Below are 6000 nucleotides of genomic sequence, written 5' to 3'. Positions count from 1 at the left end.
GTCTTTGTGAGGGAAGTGAAGCCTGTGGCGGTTTCCGTGGTGATGGATGAATTTGGAGACATGTGTGCATGAGTGTGTGTGTGTGTGTGTGTGTGTGTGTGTGTGTGTGTGTGTGTGTGTGTGGCGAGGCTGGCCTGGCGTGGTGCGTGGTGACAAGATTCCCTCTCTTGCTGAAGTGCGGCGTGGGCTCAGTTCTGCGCCCTGGACCGGCATCAGCGGTGGCTGCAGAGGCCCTGCAGGTCATATGCCAACAGACATGAAACCCATCACACACTCTCCACCACTATCAATACCATGAGCACACACTCCCTCTGACACCCCACTCAACAACCCTAGCTAACATGCCTCAAAGAAGAGGCAAACCAAAATAAACGCCATGCAGAATAGACCATGACAAAGCATTCTCTAAAAACTCACACAGTAGGCTGCATTTATTTGATACAAAAATAGAGTAAAAGTTATTTGAAATATTAATAGAATTTATATATATATATATATATATATATATATATATATAAATTATATTAATTTAATTCTATATATATATATATATATATATATATATATATATATATATATATATAATGTAATTTATTCACGTGACGTCAAAGCTGAATTTTGACTCCAGTCTTCAGTGTCACGTGATTTTTCTGAAATAATTTTAATATGCTGATTTGATTCTGAAAGAACATTTCTTATTATTATTAATGTTGAAAACAGTTGTTCTGTTTCATATTTTTGTGGAAATCTTGAAAATGTTTTTGTAAATACTTTTTCTTTTTAAGAGAAATTAATACTTGTATTCTGCAAGGATGCATTAAATTAATTAAACATAACAGCTAAGACATCTATAATATTACTAAAGTTTTCTGTCTAGTACAAGTATTAACCAAAGAATCCTGAAGAAAGGTTTCATAATTTCCTGACAAACATTAAGCAGCTAAACTGTTTTCAACACTAATCATAATGAGAAATGTTTCTTATTAAGCACCAAATCAGCATATTACAATGATGTCTGAAAGATCATTTGACACTGACGACTGGAGTATTGATGCTGAAAATTCAGCTTTGGCTTCACAGAAATAAATGACATTTAAATTATTATTAAAATGCAAAACAGCTATTTTCGATTGCAATAGTGCAATTTACAATTTCACAGATTTTACTGCATTTTTAATGAAATAAATGCAGCCTTGGTGAGCATAAGAAACTTTTTTCAAATACATTAAAAAAATGTTTTAATTATTTCAAACTTTTGACTGCCAGTGTATATAGCATATTCGCTCCTTGCAGAAAGTCTTCAGTTTTTACAAAATGTTTATATCTCATCAAATATATGATTGCAAATATTATTTTAAAGTGTAATCAATCATTATTTATATAGTTATTATTATGATTTATTTATTTATTTATTTTTAAAGGGGAATGACTGAATTCACCTCAAAAATAGTAGCAAAGCTGATCAGGCATTTCTGTAGGTCAGGTGCCTAAGGCAGAGTGTATTAGAGCTGTAGCTCGACCAGCTCACAGGTGTCTCATCTACACAGAACTGTGAAAATGTGCCTCAAGGCCACTGAAAACACAAAAATAAAGAAAGGATATATTTAGAAAATATTTTACAGCAACCTTAAAAGCAATAGAGTAAATTGTAATATGACAATATAGTAATATGATATAATAGTGACAGTAAAAACTAATTTTCTAATAAAACTGTTTGTGTTATTGAAACATTTATGTGTAAATAAAAATTACAAATCTTAACCCTAAATATTCTTTTAAATAACATTTTCATAAAACTTTGGCTGGATTTAAAGTACATATACAAGCTTTTTAATGTCCAGACTACAACAATCCCATATATTTTGCGTATAAATTATAACTTTGAAGTTATCTATTGAATCTGTTTCTAATAATTTGTCATTTTTTACAATCATTTTCTTCATGTAAAACCGGGAAACGTGAATTTGTATATCTATGTATTGTATGTTACACTGTACTATCTTTTCACCTAAAGAAATATTATCAGTTGGCTCGGCGCTGAGGCTGATGTCCAGCACTTGTCATAACCTGTGAGTGTCATGTGTGTCACAGGGGGTAACAAAATGACAGCTCACAGCGTCTGCAAAGATGAAGCCCCAAGAAAAACACACACACAACTGAAAGAAAAATCCCAGCTCCAAAAGTGTATCAAAGTGACTCCTGTCAGCCTCACGTCAGAGGGAGGAAAAAGAACTGTTCATTTCTTCAATCTAATCTGTCCATACACAGAAGGCTTTGGATATAAACTTTTAGATTTGAAACCAGGGTTATTATTATAATAAAAAAGTTATAAAAAAAAAAATCTTATTTTATTTCAGTTAGCTACCAAGGTAACATTTCTCTCTCTATCTGCCTCTTTTGTAGTACAAAAAACCCAGACATTTAAAAAAAAAAAAAAAAAAAATGACTAAACCAACAAAATTACTAAACCTTTAACCAAAATTCAACTGAAAACAGAAAATATAAAAACTAATCTAATTAATTTTTATAGTATATCAATGATACTAAATCGTAAACATTATATAAAGTCCACTGTCAATTCATAAATAGATGACACTTGAGACTTCTATAAAAAATCAAACTCATTTTAATTTTTTATCATTTTATTTTTTCTGTGGTAAACTTACTATAATAAATATTAAACCCAACCAGTACAAAATATCTGACCTAATACTGCAATCTAAAAGAAATTTCTTGAGGGCCTGTGAGCAAACTAATTGAAATGGTAATGAAGTGAGCAGTATTACAGTACTAATATTCAAACACAACATAAACGACAGCAGACAGTGACCACAGGGCACACCAAACTACCTCAACAGTCTGAATATGTAAGCAACACATTACTACTCATATTAGACAGGCCAGAATCTCCAGGCTTCACATGGCAAAAATCTGCAGCTTTAGGCAATGTTAGGCCTAGGCAACAAAAATATGTTTTTATCCCAAGGCCATGGCATGTCCTGCACCATGGGTAACTTGTAATATTAGTGTTAACTGGAGTAACAAAGGCATTCATGCTTTTCTATTGCCCCTTAAGATAGGAACAGGCTCTTTGGTTTCTGTCAGCTGAATTTATCATACACACCCAGCCGGCATCCAAAGTGAAACGTCGCTGTAGTGACTTTTATCCTGCACAAAACACTGCTCTTAGTAGAAATGACTTGTTTTGGATAATTAGTGTACAAAAATAAGTGTCCATTTTCATTATATAAACAAAGAGCAGACAGCACATTCTAGGAAAAAGAAAAAAATATATATTTTAACAACATGATGGTGAGGAAATAACCATCAAATCTTTATTTTGGGTAAAGTTTTTATATATATAATATTAATAGATTTAAACAATTATAGTGTAAAGACCCTCAAAAGAGAGACGGATGTTACCCCACTGTCTTTAAAGAAAGTTTTGCTGTACACAAATACTTAGAGTAATATCAAGGAAAATAGATGCAAGATATTAAAATATTAACATTTTAAATTTAAGATTTTGTCCAATCGCCCAATAATATTATACTTTTTTTTTGCTTATATATATATATAAACACTCAAATATTGAAATGACTGATACTTTGACTACCAAATTAAATATGCAGTGCTAAAGACTAAAATTAATCAATGTAAATGTTACACATAAATCAAGGCATTATAATATTGATAAAGTTATAAACTCACGATTCTGAGAAGAAAAGTATATTACATTTAGTGCTACCCAGATTCACTTTCAAAATCTGCTATAAAAATGTGCAACATCGCTACTTAATTTTTAAAATATGTTGGCCACATATAATAATATAATACATAAATCATTTGCATATTAAAACATTTCGACTTTAAGCGAATAATTGATAACGGTATCCAAATAGTAAAATGATCATGCACAATTATATACCAAAAAATTTAAATAGACAACAGCATACTAACAAAAAATGACTCACTATAAAAATTGTTCCAATGGACTAATTTCCATTACTTTCCTGGGGATGAAGTCAAAATTACAGTTCAAATTAACATGATGTTTCCTTTTGTGAAGAAACATATACGAATGATAGAAGTGGCTCACACATATATTTGTTCAAACACCTAGACAGATTACCAATAAATATATGCATTATATACAGTATGATATTGCTGTCTCTACAGAAGCTTTGCACCCATTTTCCCTCTGTTCTTTTTATATAGCCCATTGGAAATCTCTGGATAGCCTTGAAACAATGATTAATAAAGCAAGATCTCCCGAGAGAGAGAGAGAGAGAGAGAGAGAGAGAGAGAAGACTTAGCTTTGAGCTCTCATAGGGGCACTGCACCGCGATCCTGCCACTTAAAGTGCTCACATGCAAAGTTCAACAACTGTGAAGAAAGAACTATTAAAGACGACGTACAAAGCAGTGACCTTGACAGACAAGTGCTCTTCATTTAGGCAATAAACAGCACTGGGACTGATAAGTGTTCATTGGCGCAGAGAGTAATTACCTATCTGTCAGCATGGCTGTGGCGTGTGTAGTAGTATAAATGGAACATACATAATGTACAGCAGTAATGCCACGCATGCCCAACCAAATGGATTACCATTATTCTTGGGCCAAGGTTTTTTTTTTCTTCCTCTCTGCCCACCATCTCTGGGTAAATGCCTTCTGGCTATAATAATTTCCTTTTAATCTCTGTTCCATATTATAATTTTCATAGCCAGAACTGCAATAGAGAATCAATGCTTTTGTATCAGTGGCTAAACAGAACACAGGTCTGTAAGCAGCGATGTTGATTCCAGCTCTCTGTTAATTCACATTGAGACAAGAATAAGCTGTAAATTCAGGGGTGATTGACTGTGAGGCTGCAATGTCATGAAGAAAACTGCTGATAGCATGCAAACCAGGCAGCATATAAAACCCGCTTGCCTCGTTGGGGATTGTGAATATTCCATGTCGTCATCTTTAGTATGTCAATATGTTAAAATAAAATGTCCCTGGTCAAACTGTAATCATGAAAACACATGCTTCTCATTTACAACCCTTTTTGTGGTCAGGCTGGATTACATATAACCATTTTGTGTCTGGTTGGCAAGCAAACAAATCATAAGTCGTCCATCTGCCAGACTGAAGATGCATGCAGCAAATCATGTTCTTGCTTAAAGTGACATAGTCTTTTAAAATTTGGCATCACAGGTCTTGAGGTGGTCATGTCATGGCCCAAACTGCCCCGCAGCTTCTAAACACATCTCTGCTCCTTTGACGTAAAGACAAGACAATGCGCTGCAAAAGCACCGTAAGAGGACATTTTCTGTGATTCAACATGCCTCAGGTGTGTTGCTGACACAGACGCCCAGAGGTAGTGGAAATTCAGCAGATCTCTGAAGAGTAAAAAACACTGTTGTTGTTGTTTCCCAACCACTACACATGGATGAATACTAGTTCAACCAAAACCAACTTTTTTCATTGACTGTAAAATAGAAAGGTATTACTTAAGCACGAAAATACTGTATTAAATGCAAACAAAATAATCAATGAATAAAAGTTCTCAGCATCCCAAGTTTACTAATTTAACCATCGTGCATTATCAATCTATAAAACATACATGGGTGCAGAAGATATCCACTTTTAATCCCATCCACTTTGAATGAAATGTAAATTTGTCCCCCACGCTTTTTTTGGGCAAGTATGTTCATGTAGTCATAGAGGTTTTCATGGACCAGTGTGAATAAATCTAGATTTAAATGCAAAGAGAAAAGGTGCACGACCCAATGTTTTATTCATATCAAAAACAAGGCGATGTAAACATTATGGAATCTCAAACACTTATACAGTGTATGTTTCATTCATACTCGAACCAGAAACGCAGAAAACATTTTGACTGATGAAATGTGAAGACAATAAACACACGTTTATAAAACACACGATTGCTGCCTTATTCTGTGACAAAAAGGGGAAAAATGTGTTTGTATATAAACCAAACCTAAAAATGTAATCA

Source organism: Carassius auratus, chromosome 49, assembly GCF_003368295.1.
Source record: "Carassius auratus strain Wakin chromosome 49, ASM336829v1, whole genome shotgun sequence".
In the NCBI taxonomy this organism is placed as follows: Eukaryota; Metazoa; Chordata; class Actinopteri; order Cypriniformes; family Cyprinidae; genus Carassius; species Carassius auratus.
The sequence above is the reverse complement of the archived record's forward strand: the minus strand, read 5'-3'. Positions refer to the sequence as shown.